General features: G+C 38.5%; 1 long non-coding RNA gene across 2 annotated transcripts; it reads left to right on the top strand.

The window, feature by feature from the left end:
* Nucleotides 1–280: 280 nt before the first annotated feature.
* On the top strand, nt 281–18,488 carry LOC122465909. 2 transcript variants are annotated; one of them, XR_006291049.1, is made up of 4 exons: nt 311–713; nt 7,665–7,773; nt 14,363–14,497; nt 17,004–18,488. It is a non-coding gene; the product is annotated as an uncharacterized LOC122465909 (long non-coding RNA). The 2 variants fall into 2 exon arrangements; XR_006291050.1 differs by lacking the exon at nt 17,004–18,488 and having other exon boundaries at nt 281–713; nt 14,363–14,871.
* Nucleotides 18,489–18,803: the final 315 nt, after the last annotated feature.

The following is an 18,803-nucleotide window of genomic DNA, read 5'->3' as shown; positions in this document are numbered from 1 at the left end:
AATGGATTCATCACCCATTCAAACATTTCTCCACTCTTGCCTGCAGCGCACATCCGGGTCTTTTTGTTTTCCCTTTCTCCCCCCATAATTGACACTTCTTCAGCAGATGAAACTGTCCCCTCAAAGGCACTTTTCCTTAACCATATGATGCGCCACTTCTGTCATGCTCAACTGTGAAGGGGTGGGGCAACGGAAGTATTTAAAACGGCATGGGATACTAATTAAAGTCTCTTCCGCCCAGCCTCTCTGCCCTTTAAGACCAGGAGGAATGTGTTTGAGGTGATGGCACCTGCTGCTTTCATGAGACATTTTCTAAAACGCATGCCCCAGCAAAAAGATACAATTTTAGAATGTCTTTCTCCCCCCATCGGATTTTGAACTGTATCAATCTCGCTTTAAAAAACAAAACAAAACGTGTTTTGAGTGCATTTCAGTCATGGGATGGAGTTGCTCTTTTAATAGTCTCAGGCTATTTCCGTGGGGGGGACTGTGATTAGCAGTTTACACAACAGCTGTTTGGAGGAAGGGGTAGATGGAAATTATCTACAAAAGGAACCCTGCCTTTTTAAAATTGGCACGGTTACTTTAACAGCGCCCTTGAATGTTGAAATTATGTCTCAAGGCTACAAAGGTGGCCATAAGGCTCCTGTAGTTAGAAAGTAGTTCAGACAACACACGAGATATTGAAGCCTGCAAGTACTGTAAATATATCGGTGAGTATTTACCCTTGCTTCAGCTGTGTGAAGCAGGAACGGGTCGCATTAATTTTATTTTTTATGAACAAGTTACTTCTAGCCACCCACTGTAACCACTCTTGAAGGCATTCCTGGACACTTGAAGTAACTTTTCTAATGTTATGGTACTTAAATGGGTTAGGGGTTGGTTTGTTTTTTCCTATGGCCATTGTGATAAGTAACTTTCGTGGACTTGTTCTGACAGCTGCAGAAACTAATTAAATGCTAATTAATTTCACCCTCACTTGAAAGTGATGCAGACAATTGTCATCCTCAAATAATTGTTTCTGTTAATATCTTTAAACTATTAGCTACTACTGAAAGTGACCAAAATGTTTATCTAATTTAAACCACGTAAATAAGGGACAAAACAGGCAATGAAGTTTGCAAGGAGACATTGTAAAGAAAAAAATTGTAAACCACTATTTTCCCCCAAGATTACTTCAGTTTAAAGAAGAACTGTTGTTTAATAAAGTAAACGCTGCCCCTTTTGGGGCAGTAAATAGTAGCTGCATACATTAATAGTATTAGTTTAAGTAGATTATGCAATAACTCAACATTGTTTGCTTAGTTCAGACATTTTTATTTGTTCCCCAGGAATTGCATAAATATTTGATTGTTGCTCGAAGGAAGCTAATATTCAGAAAAATAGGATTGGGTCAGAATATTCAGTTAAATATTCCCGTACAGTGAAACATCTGGCAATCTGCTGGATACTTGGGGTATGTCTATATTTCAGAAAAAAGACCCATAGCATTGAGTCTCACAGCCTAAGAGAACTGACTCATACTCACTGGGCTCACACTACAGGGCTACAAATAGCAACGTAGATGTTTGGGCGCAGCCTGGAGCCTGGGCTCTGAGACACCTCCGCCCCCTGGCCAGGTCTCAGAGCCCAGACTCTAGCCTGAGCTGCAACATCTACACTACTATTTTTAGCCCCATAGCACAAGCCTGAACCAGTTGACCCAGGCTCTGAGATTCATTGCCATGGGTCTTTTTCTGTAGTGTACATGTACCCCAAAGAGTCCGATTCCAAGCTCACTGAAGTCAAGGGAAAAAGATTCCACCTGACTTCTATGGGCTATGGTTCGGGCCTCTAATAGAGGTATTTTCTTTTGCCAGTTTTCTGTTGGCAGAATGGTTATATCTCCCTAGCATTCTGGGCCCAACTCAATTTTAAGTATTGCTTTTCCTTTTTTACAGCATCCACAGGGAATGTGATGGATGTTATAAGCATTTATACTTCTCTATGTAACTTACATATATGGATTCACCAGTGTCTTTTTTTCCCATTATTAGTTGGGTACTTTAAAAAAAAAAAAAAAAAAAAAAAAGTCTTTTCTAAGACACTATACAGAGAGGTAGGCAGTTATCTAAGAAGGACAGAAAAAGTACCAAAATTATATAGAAATAAACAGCTTCTGTAGATATTCATTAAATGCATAAATTAACTCTTAGTAGATACAGGTAAGGGTCACAGGTAAGCCTATTTCCTCATCATCACTCCAGGTAGGAAGTTCATGAAATCTGGTGGATGTTTTCAGTCTAGTGTCTACCTATGTGGTTACAGACAACTTTCCAATGAGCTGGTCCTTCTAAAATGCCTGTTCAAATCCAGCCAGTTCTGTCAGTGTGATGACACGGTGGGAAAAAAATTGATGTTCTTACTAGATGCACAAGGCATTACAAAAACCCTAGTACACATACTTGGTCTTCTACTAATGTTAGCACAAAGGTGGAGATCATGGTTTCTGGGGATTGTGTGTCCTGGTTGGAGTGCCCTCTGCCAGCAGGCTGTAATACCATTAATACCGCCTTTGACTGTGTGATTTATTGTGTCAGTGTGAATGCTGTTGGGGCTGAGGTTTTCTGGGGGCAGAAAAAAGGTAGGTCATCTTTTGACATAGCAATGTATTGTGATGGAATATACAGACTCCACCCAAGTCAGAAAAGGGTTAATGGGGGTTCTATCAGCCCTGCCCCATGACCCCTGAGACAGGGAGAACGGACCTTGAGCTCTCACTGTGGGAGAAGGCTGGCGGGGTCCAGGAACCCTGGAAGATTGAGGCCTACTATGGCCTTCCTGAGGAAAAGGCACTGTTAAGGTTTCTTAGTGTTTATTTTGGACTTTGGTTACCTGGGCAGAAGTGGAACCTTTATGGGACTTAGTTGGAGAGCTAAGTCGCCTCCACTACCATCCAGGTTGGGGTGGATCAGCTGAAGACTGAGAGAAACTGAGGCAGAGCCACTGCTATGTTGATCCATGCCATGAAGTGGCATACTGGAAGGGTGTATGGCCACAGTATGCTGCTATTTTGGAGGTAGGAAGTAGGAGTGAAGGGCAACAATGAAAAGCAAACAGCCTTCCACCTTCTGTAATCTGAGTCCTACTAGTCTGAACTCACTGTTGAACCTTTAAAATCTGGGAGTTTATAGAACATCAAATTTAAACCAAACTGCAAATAAAGGGCTCCTGAATGACAAGCAAAATTCATCATGACAGTAGATGAGAAATCCGATGGGGATTATCTTCCATAATAATGGATAAGACTCCAATTCACTGAACAATTTAATGGTAGGGGGGAAACTTACCGTCTCCTGGCTGTTACGTAATATTTAGAACAAATTCTGTGTTCTCATCAAAACACAATGTATAGTAGCATTCTGAAGAGTGCCCACAGGAGTTTTCATTCAGAAATACTGAAAATTAGAAGGGAATGGTGAACATAATATTCATGGTGACGTGTGTGATATCATGCGGAGGCAGGTGATGAACAACTCACCCACAGATCTTTCAGCTGCAGAGTAAGGTATAGCTCAAAGATCTGCTGATGTGTTTGAGCAAGTTATGTAGTTTTTATTTTATACACTTCACCAAGACTCAGATAAGTATATTTGACATGCATGTGAATGTCAAAATGCAGAAAGTGAGAATTCAGAGGCAATAGAGAGGACAATACAAACACATTCACTGGGAAACTATTGAAGATTTAGAAAGAGAGAGGGAATTTCCCTGGGCCCCTCTACCTAAAAATCTCTAAATATACAGGTTGATTCTTTCCCTTTGGATTTAATGTAATCCATTTTAATGTATGTTTATCGGGTCCATAGAACAGCAAGATTAACAACACTGAAATTGTTGTTAATGTTAACAATTAAAATGTGAAGGTGCATATGCCAATTCTTAGTATATGTTAAAAATACACAAAGGACATGGAATATTTACTCTATGGAAGAAAAAGCTAACAAGCAGACAGTTTCATATATAAGAGACTTATGAGACCAGTTAAACTGCATCTTTCAACACCTTAAACAATACAATTTTTCATTCGTTTCATCTTGAAGGGTTATTACTCTGAAATAATTATACATTGAGACATTTAAGGGGAATAAGCAAGGCATGGATGCTTTCATATCTAAAAATGCATTTCTAATACATTTTTGGTTCTTGATTTATTACACCTTTCAAGGTTACATTTTACAATGACCTATCCATAATCAAAGATTAATTTCATATCAAAATAGTACAATAACTAATTTGTTGCACTTTATCTTTTATTAGACTCCCGTACTCTGTGCCAAAAAACTCTGAAAGTGTATGAATCAGAGTTTGAAATGTGACTCTGTTGTCACTTGCTACTAATATCCATTTGTAAAAATGTACAAGACTCTGTTATTAGCAGTTTTTACAGAAGGAAATGCTGTAATGTCCCTAATGTTCTTCTTACATTATGATAAACATTTTAAAATGAATCAGGCCCTGAGTCAGTAATATACTTCAGTATATGCCTACTTTTACGCTTAAAAGTACATTTAAAATGAAGCATGTACTTCAGTATCTTATTTTACTTAGGAGTAGAGAAAAAGCAAATGCCCTACTTTCTACTTAGAAGATAGTTCAAAGAGAGCTAGATAAAGCATACTTTTCTATTTTGATCTGAATATTATTACTATTTAAAGAGCGGTTTGGGCACTGATCCTGCTAAGATTTTTCCATGTGTTTGAAGTCAATGGGATTACGCACATGTTTAAAATTAAGTACATGCTAAAGTCTTTGTTGGGCCTTGCAGAGAAAGTACTGTGATTTCTTTCTATATATTCTTGCCCCTGTTGTAATTCTGTGTGTATTACATGGAGTGTTTGAATACAACTGCATGTGCACACACACTTTAGATGGTTTGATAGTTCAATATAGATAACCAGAACATTGGCCAAACTGGACAGTCTCTACACCAAAGAATAAATGGACACAAATCTGATATCAGGAATCATAATATTCAAAAACTGGTAGGAGAACACTTCAACCTCCCTGGCCACTCAGTAAAAGATTTAAGGGTCGCAATTTTGCAACAGAAAAGTTTCAGAAACAGACTCCAAGGAGAAACTGCTGAGCTTGAATTAATATGCAAACTAGATACCATTAACTTGGGTTTGACTAGAGCCTGGGAGTGGCTGGGTCATTACACATATTGAATCTATTTCCCTAAATTAAGTATCCTCACACCTTCTTGTCAACTGTCTAAATGGGCCATCTTGATTATCACTACAAAAGTTTTTTTTCTCCTGCTGATAATAGCTCATCTTAATTAATTAGCCTCTTACAGTTTGTACGGCAACTTCCACCTTCTGTGTGTGTGTGTGCGCGCGTGTGCACACACACTTTGGATTGTTTGATATATATATCTTCTTACTATATGTTCCATTCTATGCATCCGATGAAGTGGGCTGTAGCCCACGAAAGCTTATGCTCTAATAAATTTGTTAGTCTCTAAGGTGCCACAAGTACTCCCGTTCTTTTAACCAGAAGTATGAAATTCTGCATAGCCCTTTGATTTAAGTTAGTCTATGAATTATACAGAATCCACCAGAGCCTGCTACTACACAGATTGCATATTATCCCAGTTATAGTGGCTTTTTAGTTAGTAAGGTCTTGTCTACACTTGAAACTTAATCTGGACTAAGGTAGGGTGTGAAATTAAATCATAATAGCAATTCCTGAATAACTTAATGTGTGGATACTCTTATTCTGGTATAATTATCTTGATTTGGTTTAATCCACTTTCAAAATAAACTAAACCAGAATGAAGCACTCTTATTCTGGAATAAGACTGTCTACACTTGGAGTTATTCTGAAATAGCTATTCTTCAGTAATTCCCTGCATAGAGAAGCCCTCAGAAGTCATTTTAAGTCTAAAGACTTTAAAAAGCTCTCTTCCCCACCGCCCTCTCTGTCTCTCTCTCTCTTTTCACATGGCAATTCTGATATCAAAAGATCAATGCTTTGAATTTCACACCTCCACGCTCCCTTGACGCTAGCTGAATGGATACCTCTTAAGCAGAATTTATATTAAAACTGTGCCAGTTAGGCAGCAATTATTGTCCTTCACCGCCATTAGGCTAAAGTGGCTCCCTGGAAGCTGGCCTAATACGAGTTATGTCTATACTCTGATTTTATTTTTATTTTTTTTAGACCCATAATATGGTTAAGTTTCACAGTGATAAAGATGTCAGACTTGTCTACACTACAGCTTTACCAATACAGATGAATCCATTAGGAATTATAGAGAAGACCAAAAAAAAAAAAAAAAAAGACAAAGCTCAAGTGGCAATTCTATTTAGGGGAGAGGATTATCAAATAAAACATGCATGCTAGCCACCTTCTCGTAACTTTGGGGAAAGAGTCTCTTCCCTGTTGGGCTGAATTTAGTCACGATTTGTCTCACTCCAGGAGTGAAGATTTCATCCGTCTCCCAGAAAAAGACAAAATTCATCACACTTTTGTGGCCATGGAAATAGAAGATTTCCCCCTTTTTAAAAAAAGTGAACTTTTTTGTAATGGGATCTCAAATTTCTTGTTTGTAATATTATAAAGCTAGTACATTCTTAGTCCTTACCAATGGCCGATATGATTAAGGGCTTGTTTACATATGAAAATTCATACAGACTAAGGTAAAGTGCAAACTTAAAGTGGTGTTAATTAGAAATAGTAAATCCATGTGTGGATGCTTTTATCCAAGAATAATAGTGCCTTATTCCAAATTATCTTAATCAGTCTCCAAAATGGATTAGGCTAATTTGGAATTAGGCACTCCTATTCTAGAATAAAAACATCAACACATGAAGCTAGTCAGGAATAGTTAATCAGGAATAACTCCCTGTGCAGACAAGCTCTAAATCTGGAGGGCGGGGGGGAATTAAACATGAATATTTGTAGATGTCAGACTGTAATGAGCCGTACAAGATGTGACCAATCAATAAAATCCTCTGTGGTTAAGGTATTCAGTGTAGGACACCATTTCTCCTACGTACCATTACAACAGTTGAGACCAGCTAGGGTGACTTGGCTAACAGGACCTAAATATTAATGTCTGAGGAAGGCCTTTTTCTATTTTTCCTGCAATGGAGTCTGAACTTCAGGGCCTGGACTAAGGCTAGTTATTCTCTCGGGGCCTGATTCTGCCACCTTTACTCCTGCTGAGTACTTGGTCACATGCATAGTCAGTCCCAGTGACTACTGGGCCTATGGTCTGTGAGTAAGTACTAATTTATAAATTAGAAGAATAGCAAAATTAGACATTCAGGCTTTTGCCAGAGTGGGTAGAGTTAGACAGCATTGGATTATTTGCGGAGGGTGGGTAGTCTAGTTTAAAGCTATGTATTTGGTTTATACACTATGCACAGCTCTGAGTGCATTCTGAGAAGTTAATAAAATGTTCATGAAATAAGGATGCACTACTGCATAAACCTATAAAATATCTGTTTGGATAGGTGTATCTTGAAAAACAGAATAAGGGTGACTAAAACTTGACTGGTCCCCTTATCCTAGACCAATACTCCATTTCCAGTTATGGGTTTTGTTTTAAAATGAGTGGCCATTAGATTTCACATTAAATTGAACATGAACTGATGGGGCTTTGTATCCCACAGTGCACTGTGTTGTTCAAAGGATGCAGAATATGAAACAGATGGCTCAGGAAGCCCGGGAGAAAGACCTGCTGGGCCCTTTCTGGTGTCACCTTAAAGCCAGAGAGGATGGGTAAGTGCATTTGTTTTAAAAATATATTTTAAAGGACATGAACATTGTTCATTAATTTCTCAGCCTTAACATACCATTCAGGAAGGTCAGAAGTTAAGGGTTTTGCAGCGGTGAGTGCTCAGCCACAATAAGAGATACGGTGTACAAAGACAGACAGATATTCTGTACATGTGTCTATTCTAAAGCAATGGGCATGGCTAAAATTGCTTAAAGTAGTGTATTCCTTACTGGTGAATTAAAGAAGATAAGTTTCATTGAAAAAGGTAAACAAACAACTGCCTGGAGGTGTTTAGTACAACTATACTGCATAGTAATAACTTTTGATCAACAGACGAGTTGTAGATAAGCACAGAATATCTTTAGACAGTCACTTTATGAAAAACTCAGTAAACAATGGCCCAATCCTGCAACTCTTAATCATGGAAATAATCTGTTCTACCAGATGAAGGATCCATTTAGTTTTCACATCAAAATAGCTCTAAGCATGTTTGAAAAAGACCGAAGGCTAGCATGCATTGTATACTAGTGTGTATTAGACTCACAGTTCATTCTTTACTAAATCTAGTTTTCCAGGTACCACACTCACTATTTTGTATTACGGAATTTGGCACATTAACAGTCAATGCTTATACCTAATTTGTACCAGTATACAAATATTCCAAAGAATTAATGTACTCTAAAACTTGTCTGCCTGCTTATTCTAAAATAATGATTATTTTTCTTGGAGCTCAATACTGTACCCACTTAAATTCATGCTCAACTTTACTCACATGGGTAGTCCCAATGTTTTGGGGCCCATAATTAGTGAAAGTAAAGCACACTCCAAAAAATGATTCTAACAAAAGCAAAATTCATATTGTCTTTATATTCAGAGTGCATTGAGAGAACCATTTTCTAATAATCATACAATAATTACAAAAAGCCAGTGTCTCAGATTGGGGAATGCAACATTTAATTCCAAAAGCAAACATACACATTTCTACATTGTTGAATTTATATATTGACCACAGAAATGAATGTAAAATAGCATCCTTTAAAAATACTTGGACAAATAGTTTGCGGCCTATCAGCCTATATTAGCTGCCATTCTGAGTTTTCTTTAACCAACATCATTGCTAAGTTGTCTGATAAAACAAAAAGAGTGCAACTACATGTCTTAGCACCATTTTATTTTTATTTTTTCAGTTCTGAAGTATAAAACACCACTTTGTAGTACACTTATCTCAGAGCTTTGGGATACTAATGCACTTATGTTTTGTAACACCATTTTTAACAGGTATCTACTTTGAAAATGAATCTTTAACCTATTCCTGCTGAATGCCTTTCCTGGCACCAGTTTCTTGTTTCCATGTTCTCTGTTTTAGGAAAATCCTCTAAAATGTTATGTACTTAAAAAAAATAAAATAAAAAGAGGAAGAAGCATGCAAAATCCTCTTGAACTCATTTTACTTGTGATTTTTGAATAGCATTCAAATTAGAATGATTTTCCCAGATTTTTATAGGCTTGCCCAATCCAGCTGTATATTTTATATGCTAATCTAAATTCTATTTTTGTTCCCCTTGGGGTTTTAAGTGATTATAATTGTTGCTCTTCAAAAGCCAAACAGATGATGATTGCTGCTTCAGGAATATACCAAAAGAAACTGGCTTTCATTAAACCTGCTCATCCACTTCATAATTATCTCCATTTTATCTCGCTAAGAAGCAGGAAAATGGCAAGTACAGTTCATTGAAGCCAGTTCAGTTATTTAAACATCACTTTATTGCGCTAACAGGAGAGTGTTAAAGCGGGAGGATTTTTTTAGAAGTTTTAAACTTTCAAACACTAAAAGGTAGCCAGTGACCTAGTGGTGTTGCCGTCTAGGACACCAGGGCCTCTGACTCAGCTTGGAATCTAATGCTGTAGGCTGATGAAAGAAGAGTCTATTGCAGCTATGATGTACTCTCGGCCTCTGAAGAGGGGTTAGGCCAGTTCTAGTGGATGAAATGGAGAGTGGATTGACAGCTGTTTTCTAGGAAATCTGCTTGCCTGTCGTCTATGCTGGAAGTATGTTGCTACAATAAGAAGACTCGTGTGGGGTGGAGGGAGGAGAGAAGGGGAGAAGAGAAAGCAGGCATATGGCTAGAGATTAAACAAAATGATAGCAGTTTTAGAGAATAGAATTCATCCTCTGAGTGTCAATTCTCAGTCTAAAAGTTTACAGTCATATAAACCAAGAGGTCTGTATAAAATGTTTCAGTAAAACAGAGATCTTAAATCCAGTGTCTAAAAAAATCCATGGATACCTACAAAAAATGTGCAGTGAAATTAAATATTTGAGGAGGAGGAATAGACATCATGGAGCCTATCAAACCTAAATACTACAGAGCTTTACAGTACAAATATGGGAACTCTCAGGGTACATACCCTTACTGAAGTACATAAGCAGGTCTCAAGGTGACAGCTGCATGGATTTTGGCCCTTTCTATAATACAGTTTTTTTGACTTGCAAATATTTGCACCCTCTTTTCAGAGCATTTACATTCATAATGCAAGGAAAACATATGTTCTCTCTATCTACCTCTTCCCCAAAAGTGGGCTCCTATGGCTGTGCCAATGAGTTAATCAGTAATACACAGAAAATCACAATTTAACATGGATTTGCGCTTTTTATTTTATTTATTTGGGTTTTAAATAAGAAGACACCTATCTAAGGCTTTAGGTGCCCTAACACACTAATGCTGCTGGGGCTTTCTTGTATTAAAGTAGTCATTGCAGCAGGAACTCAGCCAGCCACCTTCAGGAACTCCACTCCTTCCTCAGTCGAGGAAGAACATCCTCGTCCCTCTCCAAAAACCCTCTCAAACTGGTGTCTTTTGCAGCGTGCCCAGAAGGTCACCAAATCAGGGCTACTTAAGAAAAAAGGAGGGTAGGGGAGAAACAAGAGGCCTGGCGCCCTCACTCAGAATACCCTGCCAGCTGTCCCTTCTTTTATAATAAGGGGGATCCAGTTCTAGGACCTCTGACCACAGCTCTGTCGGTGTGGCATGCGAAGATGGTCCCTCCCTCAGGTCAGCTAATCCTATGCCATAATCAATACTTTAAACTCCACCCAGAGATCAACAGGCATCAAGTGCGGATCCTGGAGTGCTGATGTCTTAATAACAGCAAGATGCCCCATTCACTAAGCAAGTAGCTATGTTCTGCACCATTTTCACTCTCCAAATGGCTTTAAGGCATAGCCCCATACAAAGCATACTGCAGGTGTTTAATCTTGCTAACTGACATGATCAACAGTGGCAAGGTGTGCATCCAAAAGGAAAGATTGCAACAGGTAGATGGTGAAAAATCCTAGCCGCATGTAGAGGATGGAAAAGCTGATTGGGTTACTGTTGTAATATGATCAAATGGGTATAAAATCACCCACTAAGTTGAAAATTGGATGTTGTCTCTCTATCAAAGGACTGATATTACATCTACCATCTCTTCTGACAGCTTCTCCCAACCCATCATCACATCCCCAACCTTGTCTGGTTTGAGTTTCATCCAACTCACTCTCACCTAGACTCCAATCTCAACTAGACATTAGCTGAAATGCTGAACTGCAATATCTGAGTTAAATGAGACGGCTACGTACAGTTGGGGGTCATCAACATACTGAAAACACTGTACCCCATGTCTAACATATACATGTTGGAACAGAAGTTACCATGGTGCGTACACACACACCACCTGCGAGCTCTTTAAGAAGAGAAGCAATTGTCCACAACTGTCCAGTGACCATCTGAGAAAAGAATGAAGCCACTAAACAGGCTCTGTATCTAATCTCACAGGTCTGCAGGAGAGTCAGCATCTTATGATCAGTAATATCAAAGGCAGGTGACAGATGTAATGCCATCAGCATTACACCTGGACTTCATCCATCACCAGGAGGAGATCACGAGCCAATGCAGTCTCTGTGCCAAAGCTACATCTATATTCAGACTGAGAACCATTAAGAAGATCGAAGGCATCTAGATAGAGTTCATTTTCTTGCAACAACCTTTTCTACAGTCTTGGCCAAGAAAGGAAGGTGAGATACAGGCTGATAATTAGCTGATTACTCAAGAAAGCATCACCTGATGCTGACAAAGGCTGCACTAATGCTTCTTTAAAAGTAATAAGCAGCCTGACTTCTAAGAGGAATTCACAATCTCTACAATGAAGGAACCCAGTACCTCCTCATTGGCCTTCACCAGCCAGGAAGGACATGGATCTAAACCACAGGTTCTGGGACAAAGTTCTCTCAACACCTCCATGAGCATCATCAACTGAAATTCTAGCAGAGTTGATGAGGCCCTTGCTCTGCCATCACAGAAGTAGACAGCCCATCTCTAATCAATCTTGTCTACAAAACAAGCAGCTTCTTTACAAAGGGAGGGACTCGGATCAACTACCGAGCTCAAAAAATCTGAATTTACCAGACTGAAACAAGTCTGCTGTCTAAGACTTTGCAGATGCTATGGTGGAGGAGAATAACTTTTTCTTTACCTTCTGTACAGCCACAGTCATGACATAAGAGCTTTTTAAAATGGTTGTATGCTGCAACCAATCAACTTGTCATAAGATGTCCACCACAGGGGCTCTAGCAGCCTCCCCTCTCGCTTCATTTGATACAGATAATGCATGAACCAGGGTAACCTGTGAGAACAAAGCCAGCAGAGAGTACCTAGGTACCCGCATTAATGGTGGAGTACAAAGTCCAACCCAACCATCAAGGGAGTTGTCTGTCAGTGGAACAAGATTCTCCATCAGAGATCTCCTTGATCTTTCTGGTACCATTAATCTCCCTTGCTACAGATTACGATGATTACTACTTGTCCTGACTTCAGTGGACATGCAGAACAATTGATGGCCTTCTTCCTTTATAACAGCCCTTAGCATAATTGAAGATTATCAGGCCCCCCCCCCCCCAGTCATCTTTTTTTCAAGGTTAAACATACCCAGTTTTTTTAATTGTTGCTCATAGGCCAGGTTTTCTAAACGTTTCATTATTTTTGAGCCATTTCTGGACTTTCTCCAATTTTTCCACATCTTTCCTAAAGTGTGGTGCCCAGAAATGGAGACTCTATTCCAGCTGAGGCCTCACTAGTGCCAAGGAGTGCAGGACAATAACCTCCTGTGTCTTATATACAACACTCCAGTTAATACACCCCAGAATATGAGCCTTTTTCACAGCTGCATCACATTGTTGACTCATATTCAATTTGTGATCCACTATAACCTTCAGATCCTTCTCACCAGTACTACTGCCTAGCCACTTATACCCCATTTTGTGATGGAGTATTTCATTTTTCCTTTCTAAGGATAGTTCTTTTCACTTGTCTGTATTGAATTTCATCTTGTTTATCTCAGACCAATTCTCCAATCTGTCACTCATTTTGAATTCTAATCCTGTCCTCCAAAGTGAAAACAACCTCTCCCAGTTTGGTATGATCCACAAATTTTATAAGCATACTCTCCATTCCATTAACCAAGTCACTAATGAAAATAATGTCATGCTAGCATGAAGTTTTCCAAAATGCACACACAATAAACATGAACAGAATGCTATGCAAGAGCCTACAGTAACAGTAAAATATTTGGTCATAATTATGAATAAAATCTCATTTCTCAACAAGATGGGCAGCTAATTAAAAATGGAAAGCAACTTTAATTTGCTTATGGCTTTGCCACTATTTGTTTTCAGTTCTCTTTATATTTGAACTACATACCTCATCTTAAGCCAATTTTGCTCCATTCTTGCTTGCTTGATTAGGATTTGGAAAAAAGTTATTTAATTTATTCAAGCAGAAATCCATAAATTTTAAAAATCATTCTTACAGTTCCAGGAAGAAAAACAAGCTCATTGCAATATTGTAATGAAGAAATTTGTTAAAGGTGATTCTACAAGATATATGAATATTTAACTGAAGTTAGACAATCTACTGGGAAAAGTTGTTTTAGAAAATAGAGTAGCCTTATTAACTGTGTGAAACCAACAGTTCGGATGATGGTGAAAAAAGCAATTAGATTGCACAGGGGGAAAAAGGTCTAAAACTGGCACTGTCAGGGTTAGATAATGAGAACATTTAAAAGGATTTTTTGTACATCTGAAATCTAAAGAAGGCACAGCGAGAAGAAAAAGATGTTTTGTAGTACATTGTGTCAAAGTAATTCATGGAAAATGTCTGTTACTGCTCCAAACAATTTATACTTTAACACCATTTATGTTGTAAGGCACCTGATTTACGTTTACAAAAGTTGACACTTCAGAACCTCAATAATATTTGATTTCTCATATGCCAGTGAAAAAGACAAATTGAAGAAGGATTCATTCATACTACACTTTTGTGTAGTCGATTCAAAGATCTTGGAGAAAATTTTATTTGTTTAAAATCATATGTGTAAAATTAAAAAAGGGTATGATTTTTTTGGTGGTCAGTTAAATGAATTGGTAACATTTGATGAACACTATGCATAGCTTGGGCTAGTTGCTGTGCAAGTTTTGTACAGCTGTTCAAACTCCACTCATTACGGACTGGAGCCCCAAGTCTCTAAAGACTTATGCATGTGTTTAACTTTATGCAGTGTGAATAGTTCCAGTGACCTCAAATTGTGGCAAACCGGCTGGAGCTGCAGACAAACGTCCACTAACGACTGGGATGACAAAGTAGTTCACTGGAGGCTTCAAGTGTACATTCCAGAAGTTTGGAGTTTAGGGCGGTACGTCAATGAACCACCAAGTCTCCCATCTTCCTCAGATATTCAAATGATACCATGCTGCTAATGATGTACAATAGATTCCTTTCTTCAATATATGAAAACCATATATAGTTTACACTTTTTTCCTTGATCTGCCATTCCAAACATGGAAAACATAATTATTCCAAGTAGACAATCCTACAGAAGAGGTAGACTGCATGTACATCCCATTATACAGTGGATTACCACATTAATTTGCATAGTTTTTACATTGTAGACTTTTCAGCTCTGAACCACCCTATCAGAAATAGAAAAGTCCAACAAAGTATTAACTTCTTTGAACATACTAAAGAAACAGGGGAAAATGTATCCTTATTAAAAATGTTTACTGTTAACTGTTTCCTTAATGCTTCCTCTAACACACAGAGGCATGTGCACACTACCAGATTCTCATTCCATCTCTTTGTGGAAAGATCATGACAAGATCTTTGGAGCATCTAACTAATGACATCCAAGTGATCCTGTAATCTGAACTGTAGCTTTCTCATGCCCTCTTGCCCACCATAAGTGGGGGGAGATACTAGGGCCCCGATCCATGAAGGTACTTAAGCACCTAAACCCAAGACTTAGGCACCTAAATCCCAGTTTTGGCTCCTCTATAATCCACAAAACTCCTATCAAACCTTGTGGATGCCTAAACTCACTCTTAAGTTTTTCAAGTGCTTAAGTTTTCATTTGAAAAGTTCCCTTGGCACCTAAGTTCCTGCCTCTGGTCACGTGCACTGCCTCTGGTCACAGTCACATGCACCTCTACGTGTCCGAATGCTTATCTCCCGTCTATACCCAGAGTGATCCATGAACCAGGGAAGACCTTTTTTTTTTAATCCTTCTATCTGACACATGGGGCCCAAGCAGGTTGGTGTGTTCAGAGGTTCTCTACCATATCAAGTCCAGCTGGAGGAGGAGCTGGTGGTAGTGGCAGTGGTGTCCAGTTTATAACGTTTAGCACAGTGGTTAGAGCACTCACCTGGGATATGGGAGAGTCAGGTACCTACTTTGACCCAAAGACTTAGTCACTGGGGGAGAGAGAGAGAGAGAGAATGATTCTGTAGCCTGGTGGGTAGGACACCCACCTGCGAGTTGGGAGACTCAGGGTTGTCCATGCCTTTTGCTCCAATCACTCTTTTGTTACTTATCTACAGTGGAACAGCATCAGCAGGAGAGATTGACAGAGCCCCACATCAGAATATCCCACAGTTCAGTGATTAGAGTACCCTCTTGAGAGGTAGGATTTTAAGAGGGGTTTCCCTTCTACCCAGTCTGGCAAAAGGGGAAATGGAAGCTGGGTCTCCCACCTCCCAGATGAGTGCTCTAATCACTGGGCTAAAAGTTATATCACCTCCTCTTTCTCTGGCTCTTAGGCAGATGCCTAACTCATTTCCACAAGAAACTACTTAGGTACTAAGCCATCTGACTCAAGGAGATAGGTTCCCATTTGTGGATCTGTAAGCAAAGTTAGGTGCCTGTCTTTAGAGGGACAGGGCTTAGTACACGCTCCTGTTGTTGGCACTCCCATAGGTTAGCTTAGGCAGCTCCCTGCCTAGCATGCTAGTTTTTGTGGATCACGTTCTAAGATTCCTGTCTCTCCCCATTCATTGTATAGGGAGCTTTGTATAGCATTGTATAGGGCCCTAGCTCTGGCTTTGTGAATCACAGTTGTTCCTGTGATTTTTTTCTAGGTGCCTAAGAGCAAGGCACCATGATTCTGAGTATTGCAACACTTAAGTCCTTTTGTGGATCTGGGCCTATGTTTTACAGCTTTAAGGATTAGTTTGGGGAGGAAGAATGGTTTTTTGGTTAAAGCACAGGACTGAAAATCAGAAGATCTGGTAACTGTTCCTGTCTCTAACACAAATTTCTTCTGCTACTTTGAGCCAATCCTCTACCTTCCCTATAACTCAAGTTTTCTCATCTGTAAAACAAGGAATCATTTCACTATAACGCAGGCAAATTATTAGACTTGTTGTTTTGTTGTTAAATATACAGAACCTTGGATGGAAGGTACTTTAAATGTCATATACTTTCATCATAAAATTTAACAGATATAAAGATCTAGAAGCCTAACTGTGACTGAAAGTTGTTTGGGAGAATTTAGTAGGAGTTTTAGCATTAAGGCAAAAGTACTACATAAAGTGGGTTTCTCCTGTTAGGACCTATTTCCAGACCCACTGAATATAAATCCTTAATCACACACATTTTATGATTGTATTTAACTAACGGTTAATAACAGGTCTTATCTTGTAGCCAACTGTCTTACTCACTTCATTATAGTTAGAATCACACCATTGCTGATAACGTCTGAGAATGGCATCTCAAATGAAGAATCTTCAAATCTCCAAGTATGTTAGTAGTTTTTATTCTCTGCACAACGGAGAGGGAGCTCAAGTAGTTATTTACATTTGTGCTACTGAACCAGTGCATTTATATCTACGCTTTCACTAGTGATTTTGGGTGCCTTTCTTTTCAGATGCCCAAGCTGAGACACCATAAAGAGGCCTGATTTTCAGAGGATGGGTCATCAGCTGTCTCAAGTTGGACACCCAAATCACTGGTCAATTGTGAAAATGTAGGATTAAGTGACTGAAAAAAAATCACCGTTTTAAATTCAGCTGTGGAGAAATGGCATAATGGCAAAATCACAGAAGTTACTTGAACTCTAGCTTTTTTCTTAAGAATACTAGCAAATCTTCTGTTTCTTCCTTGATTTATTTCTTCAGACGGGTGTTCTACTTTTATAGAATATAAAATTTTGAAAAAAATGTATTTTAAAATATTGACTTGGCTGGTGCAGAAGTTATTTCTTTCTATACAGTATCAGATGCACAATTGCCCAAATGTCCAATAGCAGGAAACGTGGTGCCAAAATAGGACATCAGCTGCACCAACGTAGGCCAATAAACTTGTAATAACCTAAACACTTTCTTAGCATCAGCATGGGTGATATTAGCATAATCTTTATTCCAAACATGCAACATTCAAGAACTACAGTAGGCTGACCACAAAATTATAGATGGACTCTCTCAGTATTCTGAGAATCAAGTTGGGGAACCTTTTAGATAGATAGCTAAATCTGAAAGATAATATATGAGCGAGATCCTGCCTATATACTCATCTCAATGAGAGTTAAGTAGCTCAGAACCTTACAGGATAATTTCTGATCCATGAAACTGAGCTTGCGTATGAAAGAGAGGCAAAATTTCTTCTGTGCAAAGACACAGCAAGTTCCAGTAGATATTTTAGTGCCAGTGCAAGTCTATTTAATTATTGTTTTTAACGGGCATACACATAAATTGTTAAATCATCTGCAGGTAAAGAATTTTCACATGAAAATGTTAAATTCTTGTCTGCGAAGAAAACCAGAGAACTCCTTCCCTATCTGATCCTTACAACTAAAATCCTAGAGATCAATATAAGTGAGGGACAAACATCACCACCACTGGGAATTGGCTTTTGGAGAACAAGATTTGATCCACATAACTGATCACTGCAAGTAATAATCACTATAGCTTAATTCCACAGTATTTGGAATAGAGGGCCTCTTATGTATAAATGTAAGAGTGGAAAGAAAAAAAATGCAGTGAAATCCAAAAAGGAAAACTGATAAAAGGTGGAGGATAGGCAGGGAGAAGGAAGAAAGGGTATTTATTGACAGAATGCTACATAAATGTATTTAAATTCAGTGTTCCCTTTCAGTAATGGGTATCTGGTTCCACCCATCAAACTAAGCTTATGTTACAGAAAAAGACTGAGGTCACATAACTGCAGTAGAAGCAAGTGAAACTGGAATTCACCTCAAACTTTCACACATCCACATCAATACATAATTATATGCAGATCTTGATCGTGAATCTTAATTTCAAACTGGGTGCATATCATCATCTTAATTGAATAAAAACAAAAAAATTCAAGCAGATACCTAAAATGATTTGAAATATGTTCAAACAAGTGGTCTACACAAGGTCAAAAAAAATTCCATCTACTATGCATGTGATCTGATTATCTGAAGATGATCTAATTACTTAGTGTACTAACAGTCCAGACTTCACAGGGACATTTTTTCAATAAAATACTAGTAGCAATAGCCAGTATTTTACTGCACTACACTGTCAACAAGAAAAATGATGGCAGAATAAAAAAGCTACCTTAGTGTAACATGCACTTTTCCCTCAACAGATTGAATGAAAATATAACACACACATCATACATTTGAAAAAGTAAAATCCATCAGTTAAGTCAATATTTCTATAACTATAATACCATGAGTGGA

This window comes from Chelonia mydas, chromosome 5 (genome assembly GCF_015237465.2).
Source record: "Chelonia mydas isolate rCheMyd1 chromosome 5, rCheMyd1.pri.v2, whole genome shotgun sequence".
NCBI lineage: Eukaryota > Metazoa > Chordata > Testudines > Cheloniidae > Chelonia > Chelonia mydas.
This window is presented reverse-complemented; position numbering and strand designations above follow the sequence as displayed.